This window comes from Anser brachyrhynchus (assembly GCF_964034855.1).
Source record: "Anser brachyrhynchus genome assembly, chromosome: 8".
In the NCBI taxonomy this organism is placed as follows: Eukaryota; Metazoa; Chordata; class Aves; order Anseriformes; family Anatidae; genus Anser; species Anser brachyrhynchus.
In genome coordinates, this window is record NC_137702.1 from 8,231,411 (window position 1) to 8,250,106 (window position 18,696).

At 40.0% G+C, this 18,696-nt stretch overlaps 1 protein-coding gene across 3 annotated transcripts in view; it reads left to right on the forward strand.

The window, feature by feature from the left end:
- The window catches only part of LOC308199414 (BEN domain-containing protein 5), a 923,492-nt gene that overhangs the window by 775,592 nt on the left and 129,204 nt on the right, over window positions 1-18,696 (forward strand). The window lies entirely within an intron of this gene.

An 18,696-nucleotide genomic window follows, 5' to 3' on the forward strand; every position in this document is an offset into this window, starting at 1 on the left:
AAAGGTCACATGAGAAGTTTCCAAAGGGGAGTATTAGACTGAAGAAGGCCATTAGCAGTAAAAGAACATTCTTTGAAGTCTTGTCCAAATAAACTAAGGAATAAACTCCAATACACTCTGGCAAGTTAAATGCAAAACTGTAATAATATTGGACAAAAACAGTTTTGAAGAATAACTTGCTAAAGGCATAAAAACTAATATTAAAACTTTTTCAAACACATCAGAGGCAAGAAGCCTGCCCAAAGGTCTATAAGGTTGATAGATGATCAAGATGTAAAAGAAGTCCTCAAGGAAAGTAAGGTCACTGCAGAAATGCTAAATGAATTATTTGCTTTGGTGTTCACTTTGAGAAGCCTAGAGGGAATTCCCAAATTAGAGCTGCTTTTTATAAGGGGCAAGTCAGATAACATGGAGAAGAGTAGTACAGTGCTACGTGTAGTTTTGGAAGAGGAATTTATGCTTCACAAGTCTGTTAGCCTTTTTTGCAATAGTACAAACGTATTAAAGTTATCAAAAATAGCGAAGCAACAAGTAATCTGTCAAAGGCTGCTAATACCATGTCCAGAGCTGGGAGATCCAGAAGATGCTAAAAACAGGGATGCTAATACTTGGAGCAGTATTTTTCATATTCATGATTTTACTTGCACTGTTTTCTTAAATGTCCTGTGTGGCAAAGAACACTTTTGCCGCCACCCTCTGACAGCCTTTTGTACTTTTCCCAGGAACAAGGAGAAAGGGGTGGCTGTATGATATCTGGGTTAGGCCTATTGCTTTCATGGATGATAGCTGTTGTTTTGTTTAAAAGAACGCTCTATTCTTCCTTTGTTTTTACCTCTGCAGTCCCATACTTATGGTGCCTAAGGTTACCTGAACCTTGTTAGAAGTAGTGTGCAGTGCCATACAGTATCACTAAACTGCCAAAAAAATAAAAAAATAAAAATGTGAAACCATATTCTGAATGGTAAGAGGGAAGTATAGAAACTGTATGATATTCCTAGATAAAAAAAGAATTATCCTCAATGAAAGCTTCTGTATTGTCTATCTGATAACACATAAAGTTATAGACTAGTTTTCTTGATTTCTTGCCATGTCTCATTGCACAGTAGAAATCCAAAAGAATTCTGCAGATCAGATTCTCTACTGCTTATTTCTATCTTGTGCCCGTTTTACTGTGCCATCCAGAGCTTGGGTATGACAGCAGGAATACTGGGAGGAGAACACAGCAGCTGCCTAACAGTTTAAAGAAAGGTGTAGGAACTAATGGATCCACTGTGGATATTTTAGGCAGATAGGCTTTAGTTACATAGTGGTTGACCAGAGAGCTGAATGAATAATACTGTTGCTCTTGTGAAAAGTATAATAGATATCCTTTATAATTTCAAGTTGCCAATATCTTTGTCTTTTTGAAAAATCATCCTATGAGCATTATAATGAAGCAGAACTGTTTCCTGAGTTACTATTTTTCTTAAACCTGAAAAACTGCACTTTTAGACTTGCAGGCGTCAAAAATAGTTTAATGCCTGTAGCATTATTAGCTGGAATTTGCGGGCAGCAACCCTGCAGTTCTGCATATGTTTTCTTGATCTAGAGCCCAGTTTAAGCTGTTGAATGGGTTCTGTGTCTATAATGTTCCCTAAGTGCTATTATACAAAGAGATCGCTTATTTGAATCATTAATCAGTCTCTGGATGGCTGTGAGTTCTTATATTTCATGGCTGGTTTTCATGATATATGTGACCTATTCGTAACGTTGCTCAAGCCGCACTGGAACAAGACTTAATTCCTCTTCTTGTTAAAGCTTTTCTGCTGACTGCCTTCACTACTATATGCTTAGAAACTATCCCAAACCCCGAGGACCACTATATACAAAAATCTACTGCAAAGCTTCTTCAGAAAAGAAAACTATTTTAGTAGCTGAACTCTTTCAAGCCAGTGTTAACATGATAGATTGTTGTTTCCTATGCAGTTGTGTTCAGTCATCTTTCCAGAAACTGATTGCTATTTGCCTAGCGAAAAATCCAATTAAAATTAATGCATTAATTAGCAGAATTTTAATTTTCTTCTTGTCAGTAGATATATCCTGATGTTGGAATTTTACAGCATCAAAGTTAAGAATAGTCCCCATCTTATAAGTATTTTGAAGGCTTCTACTTGTTGTCTTCTGCAGTGCTGACACCAGTGGATCAATAGGTTTTTAAAACCAGACAGGAATCACTGTGATAATCTAGTCTGACTTACGAAGTACTAAATATCATCCATCATGGTTTTCCTAAATGGGCATCAAAGTCTGAGCTTCCCCAACTTCTGGTGGCTTAGCTGTTAGAGAGAATGACTGATCTAAAAGAGCTCAGACATTTTATCTCACAGGAGCATCTGGAATGTCAAATCTTTCTCCAAATATCTTCAAAACCCTGTTCCTGTGCTGGTCAGGGGTTGTGTTAAGCCCAAACACCCCACCTCCACCCCCCTTTTTTCTTTTCCATTTTTTTTCTTTTATTTGATTTTCTCTTCAGTGTATCTACCTTATGGGAACTGGAATATAGGAAACTTCACCAGAGAGAAGGATTACCAGTCTGGTTCATTTTGATGGTGTGAGCTGCAGAATCTGATCATGCGATGGATGAGGCCACCTGAGTGCACAGAAAGCCAGGGGCTCTCCAATATGTGAGCTGCCACCTTCATTTCTGTTGGGGTTACTCGTGCGTCGGGGTGACTCTTGTCTAGAGACAATGCTGTTAATTATTTCACTATTTCTTAAAACAAGGGAAGAGAAGGGACCACAATTTGAGGACTAAACCTTGATAAACAAATGTATGTTTGGGAGAAATGGGGTTGCCTGGGTGTAAACAGCAAAGCCAAAGTTAAGGTGAACACACCATGGAGTGTTTGAGCAGGGAGGAGAGGGAGCAATGCACCTAATATTGCTGAAAAGAACTTTGCAAAAAAAGTCTCATGCAAAGTTTGTAGAATGAGTGCTGCTCTGCTGCCTCTCTCATTGTAGTATTTTGGTCTGTTTTACCCTTTTAATGCTTTGAAGTATAGAATTCAATGCTTTTTTGGTGTCTTCAATGGTTTAGCTCAATAATATCACTGCAAGATATGTAATGCTACTAATGTTACCATTTTATTATGTCAAATAGTCTGTTCCTTTAAATGCTTTTTATTTATGGACCTTCCCCTACAAGATCATTTTCTAACTGGGAGAATATCTTGCATTTAGACTTGGGTTTTCAAAAGTATCTTCTGAAATAGGGTCCTGTCCTCTCTCATTATATCTTAAATCCAAAGTTCAAAAGCAAATTAGGATTCAGTGTATGCCCTACTGAAATATAGTCACCTTTGGAAAAGACCCCATCAGTAGAGCATTGTTTGAACAGTGTAGACTTAGTTGTACATTGAAAGAAATCTTTTTCTGTTCTGAGTTCAGCTATCTGTTGTTTTGTATTTTTTGAAAATAAACTGCCTCCATCTTAGTATTGGTCTTCTGCTAGGGAATTTGTGGTGGTTTATGACTTCCCCCAAAAAGGGTATTCACTATAGAACTAAATCTCGGCAGAAGTAGATTTAATCCTCTCTGATGACTTGTAGTCTATGGAAACATTATTGTTTGTGCTTGGTTGGTGAGCCTGCCCTTCAGGAGTTGGTTGTTCTCCTCTTGCCACAGTTAACTCATGCAATAGAGACAGCTTTTTATTGTTTATGTCCCTTGGTAATGGCTGTATTGATCTGGCCTGATGTAAGCAAAGATTCACAGTTTGCCAAATGTTGCTAAGGGTACCAGACTATTGCTGCAACCCGCAGACACATTCCATCATTCCTCAACCTTGGTGTATGAAAGCCAGAGAAGCAAGATGCCACACGTTGGTGACTCAGGAAAATGGCACGTGCCTGTACCTGCCGCATGTCAGACTCAGATGCTTCTAAAATTAGGAAGAGTATATTTTCTGTCATGTCTGTTTGGTCTGCCAAGCAATGCAGGAACATTTAAAGATTAGCCTAATTTTTATTTGTTTGGAAATGAAAGCCACAACGGTGCTGTGCAAGAACATCTTTGAATTTTGTTATTTTATTGATTTTGAAAAAGTATTCCCTTCTTCAGGGAAAAAATAAAAAAATAAAAAATAAAATAAAAAGAAGGCAAGTTGCTGAAACTGACCTGATTGGGAATAAGAAACAGGAGGAAGCTGGGCTGTTGTCCAGCCTGACAGCTCAAGGCAAATCACTTAATTATCTCCTCACTCACCCAGTTCAACAAGGAATTTTCACTGGAAGGCAAAAACTAAGAGAAAAGGTTTTGAGACACAATTCTTACATGCAGCAACTCAAACTAGAGCTACAGAAGTGAGAACTGCTGAATCTACTAATATTGCTTGGGGGATCAGGATCTTTGTTTAGAAAACAATTTAAAACTGTTTACCTGTTTTTTCAGCACAAAATCCCAGTTGTTCTTTGAAATGAGAATTATTCCAGCTCTGCAATGATGAATATGTCTCATCATGACAGAATAATTTGATGGGGTTTCGACTATTTTTAAAAGCAAGAGGCCTGAGACTACTGTTGGGAAAGGGTGGTGGTGAAAGAACAGACTAGCTATTAGATCATTAGGTGCTTTTTCCCAGAGTCTGAGATGGAGGAGAGATTAGCTGATATAAAGGGCAAACTGTTTTCTTTTCTTTTCTTTTCTTTTTTTCTTTTTTTTCTTTTTTTTTCTTTTTTTTTTTTTTTTTTCTCCTTGGGAGCCGGAAAATGCTGATTGCTTGATCCCATCTCATCCTGGTTCTAGTCTGTTAATTCCAAAAATCATTCTCCAAGTGGCATGGTTACTTTCTAACAAGATTAGAGGGAGAGAAGCAGTGAACCACTCAGTCGCACTCTAGAGACCCTTGGAAGGTGTGATTTGGAGTGAGTTGGCTAGCGAGTAGTGCAAAGAGGCCTGTCCGACCTCTGCATATTATTGCAAGGATTTTACATCTGTCACAGTAGTGGATTGTTGTTTGCAAAAACAAATATTTAGCTATTATTGGCTGTGTTAGTCAAACTGATGTATACCACTGTTGTATAATGTGGTACAGAACGTTTGCAAATGACTTTGATTTCTGCAGTATTGTAATAGCAAAGGGCAATGAAAATTTATATCATAACAGACATTGTGATTTTATGTTATTAGTGAAAATAACTTCAAATGCAGTTTGCTAGATCTGAAATAGAAATTCATCCAAACGAAATATTAGTTCAGCTTTCGGTCCTGTTCTAAGAGCACCAGTATCTTCCACTGAAGTCAATAGAAGCTGTAAATGATGATTTTGTCTGCATTTAGCTGTTCAGATTTATGCTGTGAACCCATTAGTATCTGTGCACCGAGAGCAGTAAGAGAAGTGTATGTCTCTATACATATATTACACATATAGTAAGCTTTATGCATTGTTTTCCTGTTGATTATGTGTTTTTAAAAAAGGTATTTATCTGCATGTTTTCCCCTTGGAGTTCTGAAGCATGACTGGATCTTTTTATGCTCCAGTTTGGGGAAAGACTGGAGGATTTGGAATAAAGCTTGGGAGCTGTTCATCAGGCCATCACAAAAACTGTGGTCTGCACCGGGTACCCAGGCCCGAAATGCAAAGGAGAAGCTGCCATCTGGCCTTGCAGGCTGGGCAGCATCAAAGGGGTCCATGCTAATTGGATCATGGCCTCACAGTGAGCTGTAGGGAGCCATCCTGCAAGAACTCAGAGACTGGCTGGGTGACCTGATAGAAATTTTCCTTCTCTAACTTGCACGAAGGAGAGTTGGCTGGAATGCACTGCCAGCTGCCACCCTCTTTCAGGATACTGGAGAGAGAATAAAGCTGAACATCAACTAACTGGCTCTGTACCCTAGTGAACTTTGTTATTCACAATGTCAATGCCCTCTACAACTGCACTGGGATTCAATAGGGTATTTTAATTTTTTTATTCTTTTGGACTAGAATTTACAGAACAGTCTGTGGGCAGAACATATTTAATTATGCCATTGCTTCCTTCAGCCTTGTAGAGTAGTTGTAGTAATGCATAGGTGAAGATTAAGAAGTTTGCTTAGGGAATTGTTACATTTCACAGACAATGGGCAGAGTGATTCTGATTTACTCTAGGGTTTGCAAATGTTTAAAGTCATCCTGACATCAGTACTCGCTCTCTCTGTACACTGAAAACCCCTCAGATCAGTGCTTGGCAGCCATCTAGACTGAGCATGGGAGTTGTCCTCAACATCTGTCTCTTGTTGAACCAATCCCCTGTTCAATTCTCAGCATTACAGCTTGCTCACTCTCATTCAGTCTTCAAGCCCAGGGAGTTGTCTGGAGCATCAGTTCCCAGCTTTGATAGGAGGAAGCTTCAACCCTTTGGTTTCCAGATAGGACATATGTGCACGTAGGACCTTCCAACACACACTGCAGTCTCCTCTGTCCTAGAAGTGGCCCTCTTATGCTTTCTGCACCCAATTCCTGGCCAAGATGCCTGGAAGTTGGAAGCAGTTGTATTGCCTAAGAACTCTCCTAGGAGAAGTCTGCTTGAGGAAAAAGGTGCTCTGGAGGTGGCTTTTGGTGTGACCTGTAAGATAAGATGCAAATAGCAATAGCAGCCTTGTTGGAAAATGACTTCCAAGGCCAACCTGAAGTATGGACTGTGCATACATGGGTGTAGGCCAAAGATCTTTGATCTGGCTGTCCAGATAAGGTCTCTACATCCATACCGAAGATGAACAGTGTGATTTCCACCACTCCTGGGCATGCGAAGACGCACTTGTTTTCTGAACATCTGAAAAGTAGTTTGCTTTGGCTGTCATTTTCATAAGCAAAATAGCTAGTTCTGGTATTCAAGTGTTTAGATGCCATTGCAGCTTTTTCTGAACTTCATTATTTCAGTGCCAATAAACTCCATTTATTTTAACTTTTCCCTGTTCCTCTGAACTAATTATACTTTGTAATCCTTACTTTTATCATGGTGTTAATCAGCTCTGAGCATGAAAATTAAAGGGGAGGAAGAGGGTAAGACAAAAATTTAGAGGGTAAAATGATTAATGTTTAAAAACTAAGAATATGGAAAGGGCTGATTTGGTTGTAATGATGTGACATCAGAAATGTTATTTGCAAAAAGGGGATATTTTTAAGATCTGCCTTTTTTCTCCCCTCACAGTACCTTTAAAAATGCATCTGGTAATGGCCTCAAGGATTGTAGCTTTCAGAAACAATTCTCAGATGGGCTTTGTATGAAAAACCTTGCTGAAAACTTGTTGAAGGTACAAAAGGACAAATAGCCAGACAAATGGAAATAGAAGGGCAGAGAGAGGATGTTAGCTTTCTCCTGAACTTCTTGTAGGCATTTTAAAGTAATTTTGAATAACCTCGTGGAATACAGGGGAAACAGCTTTACTCTACATTGGGCAATACCTGAGCAGGCTTGATGTATTTTGCAAGGTGACACCCTTGGATGTAATAATGTGGATGGATTGAATTTAGTAACAAAACAAATAACACGCAAGTTAGTAGACTGCCTGTGTTACTCATGACCATATTGCACCCAGAAAAACTTTCTATTCTTAAATCTGCTGCAAGCTGCCATGGAAAATCCCGTCTGTCTCAGGAGAGCAACGCAGGAGTCCAGGGAGTGCCACAGCAGGCACGGGGCCAGCTTGCTTCAGAGCACGCAACCTTGCTGATCCATTAAGGTGGTGTGCCGAGAGATGAAAACCTTCTAAGAAACAGTTCATTAGACTTCTCAGGGGAGCTGCTGACTCTCTTTGTGGTATTATGGGATGGGGTGACCAACTTGTCTCCTTTGAAGACTTGTTCCCCTATTCAATGTCCAGCAAAATGAGGAATCTTGAAACTAGAAACTCTACCCAGCTATTTTTAAAGGTCTATTATCAGAAAGGAAAGTTAGTTACAAATTTTGCTTGAGGGGCTGCCTGGTGCCAAGTGGCCTTCAGGTATTCAGTCTCCTGGCAGCAGCATTTCACTGCTTGAAGAAATCTTAGAGCTATGTGTGAGGGATAGATAAGAGTGCTTGGGAAGAAATGGCATTAATTCTGAATAAAGATGCATCTGCAGCCTCCCTACTGGAATATAATCCTTGCTGTTCTGGGGTTATTTCAATCAGCCTTAGAAGATCGCCTCTTAAATCTGGCTGCCATTCAAATGAATTTACCAGTTTTAGCGGTACCACAGCCACAACCAGATGTGGAGCATGCTGCTGTCCCCACCACAAGATGATGCATTGATTTCTGTGCTGAGCTGAACTTATAGAGCCAAAGGAAAATAGAAAAGGAAGGTGAGCCTAATTTGAGGGGGAGGAGGAGGGAAGCAGTCAAAAAACAAATGAAGGATATATCTCCACTGAAATTATTATTTTGTAAACATGTTATGGTTGGTTGAGTCCATACGTGGAAAACTAATCCATTGTTGTTACCAAAGCTGCTTATTTTGTTCTCTGGTAAAATTTGGTCCCCTTAACAACGTGTAATTGACATACTTGGGCAAAGAGACCATTACAGCTCCCCACTCTTCTCTTTCAGGGCAATTGATGTTTTAAAAGTTAAGCCTTACATTTCATGTCCATTTTGCACTGGATCAAGCCATTCTTACCTCGCTCACCAACCCCAGGTCGGTTTGTAAGCCCTGCTAGCATGAAGAGGAAGGTGGAGGTGCTCTCTGTGGGGAGCATTTGCTCTAGGTGGTTCACAGACTTGAAAATGACTTGTCGCTGGTGTGACAAATGTTTCTCTTTGTGCCAGGAATTGGCCTGTCCCTTTGCACATTGAACGAGCAGATGCCTAATTAGCCTATTATTTACCATGGTTGAGATAGCTGAATTTTGATGAAAGAGACTTTACTTTAATCATTGATTCATGACACAGATGCTCATACTGTGCATTAAGCTGTTTAACCTTCTGCAAATATAGTTGCCCCATGCACCCTTTCATAAATATCCTGGCAACTGCCCTGTCTTCCTTCATTCTCTGTGAGGGAGAAGCTTGGGAGCCCCAGAATTGGTCTTTAGTGCTGCTAATGAGTGTATCAAATGCAAGCAGAAGACACCAAATGGCACGAGGGCACTGTATGGCTTAGGCATATGGCTAGCTTTCAGGGGAAGAGAGAGATCCCTATGCTAGCAAGGAGCAGGGGGCTTGCTCTGAATCCTGCCATTCACTGCCGGAGTCCAGAAAGCCAAGCTGAGGTGTCCCAGTGAACAGGGCTCTCAGGGCATCCCTGTTCTTTTGGGACGGGAGTGCGGCTGTAAACCCAGGAGCACAGCTACATGGAGGTGGGATTGTTCCAGGCTCCCCTTCCACTGCTCCCAGTGTGGCTGTGTTAGGCAGACCCTGTCCTCATCAAGTTTTCATTTTCTTCTCTGGAATGAATGTTGGCGGCTCCTGGAGGAGGGTCAGTGCTAGTCTGATCACTGCAGCCTTGAGAAAGCTGAATCTCCACATGGCAATAGCTCCTCCCCATATTCTCCATCTTCTTTTGGTCTCTGCGTCTGTCTTGATGATATTTTGCTATCAGAAAGGCCAATTTCCTTGTCAGAGAAGTACAGCCGTAGTGAGGGGCGAGGCTGTGTACTGCCTGTAGCATCCAGTGCCATGGCAGGTTCACAGCTGGAGGGCTCCTTACAAAGTAGCCAAATCTGTTTTAAGCAGGTGCCAAACTTCTGTAGAAAGTACAGCAGAATAATTACCCGATGCTTTCTAAAGGCCTGAAACTTTCTTTCACAGAACCCTCTTACACAATAATACCAGACTTCTCTAAATATGATCCTGAATTCAGGAGAGGATTGGCACAAATATCATTCGAATGAGCCAGGTGTCTGTAGGAAAGCAGATCCTTTTTAAAAGGCTCTGAGAGCCTTTTCAAATGCAGTTTTTATCCACCTCTTCACACCCATCTCCCCAAGCCACATCAGTTCTCATATGCTCCCTGCTTTATCGGTTATGTACTGTACATCCAATGGCTGGTGAAGAGAGGAGCCCAAAGAGGCAGAGCTGTAAAAAGAAGCTGGATAAACATCGATTGCGTTTTAAAATCTGAATAATTGTTGGGTCTGTACTGTTGGGAAGAGAAAAGGAGTTAAAGATTTGCTCTCTGTTTGGTGTGATAAATGGCACATTCTATGTAATACCGATGATGGATGCAGCCTGAAAGGTCAGGGGAATTCCCAGCACAGGGTCTGACCTTTATTTTACTCACTTCTCCACACTGAGTTTAGAATAAATTCACCAGCCAGGAGGAATCTACCACTGGAGGTTTTCTCTTTGTGTTTTATTTTTAAATGCGCTCTTTCACTTTAAATTCTTCCTGGGGATTTTTTATTTTTTTAGTAACAGGAGGAGGTGAAGAGAAGGGAGCATTTTAAAAACTATTTGGAAGACCTCAGAGGCTAAACAAAGAGGGAGATACTTTCTTTTTTGGAGTTTTCAGATTAGTCACGCTGCTGTCTGTTTTGAAAAAGTGTTGATATCATAATAGAGAACCCAATCTTGTGTTAATGTGTATGGACTGATATAGCCTTTTCTATGTTGCAGAAATCCTTCAAACTGTAATAAATTGGAAACCCTTTATTCTGAGAAGAGCAATTATCAGAATCCAGCATATTTCTCCCACTCCCTGTCACCTAACTTTGTGCTCTCTTCTAGAGTTTTGACTCACATAAACCCCAAAGACGAAAGGATTTATAAATAGCATTGACCAAAGTTTTAGCAGAACAAGTTAACGTGAATAAGTTAAGGGGAAAAATTCCCTAACTGTGGGATCTATTAGGTTGCTGGAGTAGTGTCCCAAATAAAACAGAAAAAGGAAATCCTTTTCTAAGTGATTGAAAACAGAAATTCTTAGCTCTGTCAGGACTTTGACCCACTATTTAGAAGTTCTGTGGAAATCACATGGTACACATAGGACATGGTCCTAAGGAAAAGCAAATGCAGTTGCGGAAGATAGGGCATTAGAGCAACTCAGACATTTCATGGAGCACAGATGGGCCCATGCCTCTAAGGGGATCCTCAGTGAGCTGGATAAATAAAGTTATGTGATCCTCAATGAACTGGCTGAGTAAAGTTATGCCAACATTTTCAATGGGGAAACTGAGCTGCAGATAGACATGGAGACTGCACTGGGTGGTTAGACAGCAAAAGTTGAAGTCACCAGGAGAAGACAAAAAGGCAACATCAAGCTGAAATTGTTGCTTTCCTGGGAAAATGGCTGTAATTAAGAGCAACCCTTTCTTATACTAGTAAGTGATTCAGTATGGCATAGCAACCACCTACCTTTTGCCCTGCATGCTATTGCACTGTATTGTCTGTGTTCATTACGTGCATTTTGTTTTACGTTTTTTGTTGCAACAGCCAACATCAGCTGAACTCCTTTTAAAGACTGCTGAATTGTTCATATGGCTGGCAGAGGAATGGAGGAAGAGCAAGCTAACACTGGAAGTGTCAGTATTCCTGCAGAATACACGTGTATAATTGCAATAGTTTCTTCTTCAAGGAAGTCTGTGGGGGTACAAAATAGCAGTCTAAAATACTCTCCCAAAGTACGAGCAGCAAGACAATCCAAATTTTCCCTCATTTTCTGGTATACCTAAAGGATTTCATGTATTTGGTGTTGTAAGGCAACACCACAGATTCTTTAGACAACACAGAGAAGACTTCAGGCAGGTATTCTTGTGGAAGGAGGTGTAATGTTATTGTGGCCATCTTGGTTTCAGGATAGAAAAGAAGCAAGGCTTTTAGGAAAAGTAGTAATTTTTCTTCGTCCAGCTGGTATTGTTGGACAAGGAAGGCAATTTTGTCACTGTTTTGTGACACAGAAACTCTGCCAGCAAGTTGCACCTTATGAATCACATCTGATCCCTGGGGAGCTGGGATGATTTTTTATCTGAGAAATATAGGTTCCTAAAAGCTTTATTTAAATTACATGGATGCTAGCTTTATAACCAGGTGTTTGTAACAATTTTTCAACAATTTGGGGACCTACTGTGAGTATAACTTACATCTTTCCCATCCAGTGTGGTGTCTGTGAAAAAAGGATGGAGGGACCATTTTTCTTCTTTGGAAAACTCCCATAGATGACAAAGGTGAGGAGCCTGTAGCATCTGCTAAATGTTATTGGCTATCGTCCTCACATTAAACCTGACTCATCTGAGGGAACTGGGGTTTGTTTCTCTGCCCCAGTCTCAGCCCAAGGAGGTTCTAATTGTTAAAAGCCTCTGAACATACACATATACCCAGAAGAGCAACCCAACCAACTGTCCTTACCAGTTTTGAACCTGTCATAATGAAGATTTTTATTTTTTGATCAAAGGTTCCCTACCCTGTAAATCAATGTTAACTCATTACATACTTAAGAGAGTAGATCTTTTGGAAGAAATCTCCACAATAATCCTACTGCAAAGCAAGTATCTGAAAACCAGTAAGAATTTGCAAAATATTCCCATCCCACTTCCTTCCATTATTTTCCCAAATATGTTTCAAATTATTTAAAAAATACCATAATTTCTAAGCTGAAATTGAGGACAGCACTTGCAGTACAGAAGCTTTTGTGCTTCTTGAATTTGAGCATAAGTTCAAAAGCGGTGCATAAACTGAATAATGTTTTTTTAAAGTTCATTTGACTTGTTCAACAGTTGAAGTAGATTCCCATCTGAGTACTACTGAAGACGACATCTTCAGTTTATTCCATCTAATGAATATCATTCGTAGAAGACAGTAGGCCTACTTCCAAAAAGACTATATTGAAAACATGATAGAAGAAATAAATTAAAAATGAAAAAAAAAAATCAAATGAATAGTTTCTACCTTTTGCACATAGCTGTTCCGGAAAAGAATTAACTTTGACCAGTTAATCAGTACTAACATTTATTACTCAAAATGTTATCCCTTTTGATCTGACAGGCTTGTTTGGGATAATTTGTTAAAGATGACAAAAAGGCTCATATGCTCCTCATTCATTTTGACCTTTCTTACTATTAGGAAATTAATTTCAGAACTGAAACAAATGTATTAGTGTTGTCATTAAGGGAAAAAAAAAAAAAGATGAATACCTTGCCTTCCTTGCCTTCAAGCTGTTTCTTCATATTAATCCATCACACTGTAACATGATCACTTTTTGACACACAACATCCTACCAAGATACCTTCGACATTCACACCAGCTCTTATTAAATACTGCACATAAATTCTAAGTGCTGGAAATTATTGATAGAGAAAGGTGAATAATAAAAAAGTATAGATATAGGAAATACATGGAGGGTAGAGAGGCTTTTTTTAATGAGAAGGTTTATCAGCTCTGGATATGTGGTTTTAAAAATTTTAAAGGGTAAAAACAGGCATACTCTTTTTATTATTGTTTTCCCTTGATAATGTTTTATTTTGTAACTGACAAAGCAGGAATCAATAAATACTTCCAATTGGTACCTTTATTCCTAAGAATTTGCAGGTTTTCTTTCATGTTTGCTTAGTGGAAACAAGTTTTGATCCAGTCAGATTTCAAAACCTGAAAATGCATTTTCTTATAGTTGTAGCAACGTTTGTTTTCCTCTATTTCATTTTAATATTTACTGCTGTTTACCCATAATTCTCACCACGTCCTCCCCCCAAATTGCCTGTAGCTCTCAGAAATGTGTTGGTGGGTGCCTTAGTGAATAACAGTCATGAGCGATCCCTTTCATCCTTTTCAGTTGTATATGAAAGGAAATGTTTGAGCTATATGGAAAAATTAAATGATGCTCTGCTCCAAGACGCAAACTACAGACTAGCTAAGCACTGGTGGCTGTCAAGCACAGTTGCTGGGTATGAGTATTGAATTGTAGTCGTAGTTGTTAATGAGGACTTAAGACAGGCAGGGTTTGAAGTTCAGGTAGGATGTGAATAAACACTCAAACATTGGGCTGCTTGTTCAGAAGAAATATATATACTCTTCATATGTGCTTTTCAGAACTGTGAAGCCCAGTTTTTCAAATTTCTGAAAGGGTCATGACATGGGAAAGAATAGGAATCACACTAAGATATTGTGGAGATGCCTTCTTATCACGTACACTTAGCACGTGTTGGGCTCTGGCTTTACAGAGTTAGTTACATCAGGTAACCAAAGTATTGAACCTTAGCAGCTTCTTTTCAATTTGGGAATTCTACCTTTCCAAGAAATCCACATAACATACGGATCTTAAATCTATCGTTCATAAGTGGACTAGAGCAGAAAGGTCACATCACCTGCATTTTAAATACCATGTGGATAAATCAATCATTATCACATCAGAATAGCAGCACCTACTATTTTGCAAAGACGAGTTCAGCAAAGTCCCAGTTGTTACGTGCTGCAGTTATGTTTGTGCAGCTACCAGCAGCTGCCGCTTTCCCTTTTCATGGCTTAAATGGAAGGCAGACTCCTGAAACTAAAGGATGCTTTTTGTTACTGCTGGTGCTACTGTTTACTTGTACCATGAGATCGGGCTAAAGAGAATGTTAAAAATGATGTTTAGTGATGGGAGGGTCTGTAACTGGGGAAAAGGGAAGGGAGTCGTGTACAGGTAGAGCATGTTTGTACTGGGATGTGACAACACTAACAGGGAAGGGTGTGTGCGCCAGGCTGTACCATTTCAGCTGCCTTGATCATTTGAGTTCTAAATCCTCAGATGGGAGTATAAAGATATATATGGTAGGGGAATGCTGACCTTATTGTGTTGTTTTGCTGGTTGTTTGAAAACACATTAAATAATAGCATTTATGCTAAGGTCAAGGGAAAAAATGTGCTTTGTCCCACCATTTACATTCTTGTTTCAAATAGTGAACAAGAGACAATGATTTTCCTTGAATGGCATTTGAGGAGCAAGTTTAAGTTTAGAGAAATGAGAGCCAGATAGTCCAATGAGATGTTTAGAAGGCTTTATACAGAGGAAAGACATGATATCTGCTAGGAAGGGTGGAAGGGTCAAAAAAACATATTCCATAAAGAGTGGATTAGTTATCTGTGCATGAGAACCAGTGAAAGGCAAGGCTTGGGTATATGTAGACTGCTGCAGCCAGGAATCATCCCCTGGCTGAGCATCTCTCTTTGCTGAGGACTGAATTCCCTGATAAATTTGATTTTTGGTACTTGAATTTATTTTGAAGCATGAAATAAGGGAAAGGAAATATCTGAATAAATGTATTAGTGACTGAAAACCACAATTCTTCCCCTCTCCTTACCCATTTATATTCTTTACGTTGTGTTCAGAGGAGTTGAAATTGTTTTTGTTTGAAGTTCGGTTTTGTTGTCCTTTAAAATATCCTTTCTGGCATGTGAACAAACATGAGAGAAACACAATCCAAATATAGGGTAAATTTACAAACTGTAAGGATAGAATGAAAAGCTGAAAAAAATAGTGGTGATTCCTGAGAGCAACATTTCAACCAGAAACATAGCATCACATATGTAATAGTAAAATACCTTTATTTATTAATTTATTATTATTCTGAATATACTTACTGATTTGTCTAAGTAAAGTAACTTATTTTAGTTATTTTCTGTCTCTCTCATCTCACCTCACTGAAATTGTGTGAATACCTGCTCTCTGGCTAATATTTCGAAAGAAATAGTGAACAGATATATTGTTGAAAAATTTGCTAGGGGTTTGCTATATATCTGTAAGACTAAACGCATTGAGCTGCATGTTCATTCCAGAAGATAATGTCAATGTGAGCTGGGGGTACACATTGCCTTCTGAAACTAAACCCCAACTGATCTTCAGTCACATCATTTCTGTCAGGGGGCTTGCTTGGGAAATGCAGATAATCGTGAATCACCTGTGCTGGCTTTGTAGTAGATTTTTCATTCCTCTAGCAACTTGGAAGACAGAGATGGGAACAATCTGTGAGATTAGCCAGCCCACCCCCACGGCCAGCCAAGTTGTTTCTTACCCTACTGTGTTTTTAAGAAAACTCTTCACTCTGCTCTTAGTTATTTTCTTTACTGTTGCAGTGAAACCCACTATCACACTGAAGTTGCACTTACTTAAATCATACACTGACCACAAAGGGTCACTCATTCAACGAACCCCCAAGATGTGTTTTGAAAAGCCTTTCCTTACTAATTGTACGTCTGCAAGATAACACACAGCTCTTCCAATAAAGGCACCACTGAGAGCAGTTTCTGCAGTCTCAGATGTTTGGTACGTATTTAGAACGAGTGGACATTTCAAATGACAGTCGTTCTTTTTCCTTTCCAATGTATTAGAAATAATGAAACAGTTCCGTGCAGCATGTAGGACACTTTGTACTGCACACAGGAAAATGACCAAGTTAAAACATTATCAGGAGAGTTCAGGTTCTAGATTTTTTGTCCTTTCTAAGGATTGTGAAATACATGCTTTAGTTTTTATTAAAATGAGTTCTCTGTGTGATATTTAGCTTAAACACGGTTTAAGGATTTATTTTGGTATGGCATAAAAGCAGAAAAACACAGTCATGCAAGACACATACCCTTTTAGACAAGATGATGTGTTTTTTTGTTTTGTTTTTTTCCCTGAAAAGCTATGTGCTCTGTCATAGTCCTTCTCTAGCCTGGGAAGGCTCAGGCAGTAACGCTTTGGCCAGCTCCACTCTCTTATCTTGGAAGATACAAGACGCTGCTGAATGCACACCCTCTGTCAGAGGCTGAATTCCAGTTGGTTTCAGTAAAAATGGGATAAATACATTGTTTCCTGGTCAGCTTTCTATGTGGATAGTCGGAATCACTTACTGTTGAACACACCACTAAAATGTCAGCAGAGCACGACTCCCCATCCAGCTAGCTGGTGACCCATCGATTCAGTGACTCAGAACAATGATTGATTGAGAAAAATGATCGATTCTGCAACGCGATTGGCGTGCCACTGAGCTCCAAACACAGCGTGTGATCATTACACCCAGTAGCTTGGTTTCATGGACCACTCTGTGCTGCTTCCTGGTATCTCAGTTTTCTCCCATCATTGTTGAGATAGTAAGGGATAGTCCATAATGTCTTCTCAGGAATGTAAGAAATTTAAGCCAAACAAGCTACTCCATTTCTCATGTCACAGACCCATAGTGGTAGAGAGTAAATGGGGGATCAACTTGAATCTCTTTCTTATCAAATCTTCACAGGATGTTCATAATTTTGGAGGCTTTTTGATTAAAGGAATAGAAAAGGATGACAGCTCTCAGGAAATAGTTTGTTGGTAAAGAAAGGTAAAGCTGATAGAAGAGATCTGCAAATCAAGCAGATCAGTTCAGTCCAGTACAGCTGATGGCCTGAGGCTTCATTTGGCCTGCAAGATCTTTCTATCTTCTCTGTTCTCTCTCTCCTGGGACTAGGCAATACCTCAGAAGCCAAATCCCACCTCCTGGACCTTTGCGTACAGCTGGGGTGCATCCACTGAGGTGCAATAAGTGGGAGTAATGTAAGGACTGCTGATAGGCAAGGTACGGAGGGAGAGGTGCCCATGTCTGGGCTTAGGTCACATCTCCTTCCTTGCCTTGCCTATCGGCAGTCCTTGTGCTGCTTGGTGGGGTTGCAGACAGGTGATGGGAGACAAGGAGTAGCTGCTGTGCTGATGAGGCTCTGAAATCTGCTCTCTGCAGCTCTTACAGGGAAGCTGCTTGGGCTTTTCATTTATTTTTCTCATTGTGAGCTTTTAATTCGGCTGCACTCAAGGACTGTGTGTGTTACTCCTTGAGGTTTCGTGGACTCCTGTGGGAGTGTGACTCTCTACCTATTGCCTCCTTAAATCAATTCAGTCAATCCTAGGAGGAGAGCCTGACTCAGGAGAGGCAAACTAACAACCTTCCTGCCCCTTCCCCAACAGCACGATGCTGGGGAGAGTTGAGGCTGGAATCCAGAGCTGAACTCTTTGCTCAACCCCTCTTGCTCTATAGAAGTAGGAGATATTACTAGCTTATTTCCCCAGCTATGAGCATACACTTCCTGCAGGTGGTTTCTGTACTTGCACTGAGAAGGCAGCTGTAGTGTTCAGCCCCCCAAGCCACAGAAAATGCTAACTGTTCCTTTAAAACATCTGCACAGTGACTTTCCTTTTCCCTTGATCCTGCTTCTCGCTGCCATCTTCCTAACAAGGGAGTTGTTACCCAAAGACTTGTTATCCCTCTCTCTGCTGACGACTCGCCTGACAGCTCTGTCTGTATGTAAATTAACTTTTTTTTTTTGTTTTATTTTTTATCCAGAGGCATTTCGGTTTTGGCAGTCTCATCAAAAAAGCATATTCTGCTTTAAATTACCCCCAGTTCTCCAAAATGCCTCCCACACCACGCTTAAAAATCATTCTTTCTTTTTCTGATCGGGAATTTCAGCAACACTTTAGTCTTAAAATAAATGGCTTGTTTGCAGTTAGATACTCCCCCCACGCAGACACCTTTTGTTATTAATATGTGCACATCTGCTTGTCTAATTATTTGATCTTCTGCGTGGAACCAAAAGTCATATTTTTTTTTAGAAGTTTGTGTGAGCCGATCACAGAAAATCTTCCCGTTTGGGGTCACAGCCGCTTTCATTCCTTCGCCTTTTGGGCAGCAGCCCAATGTCAGTCACTTATCATAAATAATCAGTCTCATCAGGTTACTGCAGAGATTCAGCCAATTGCAGACACACAGAGGATAAATCTGGCCTTAACTCCAGGCTGAAAGTGGCCTTTCAAAACTAATTTGGGGATTTACAAAACGACAG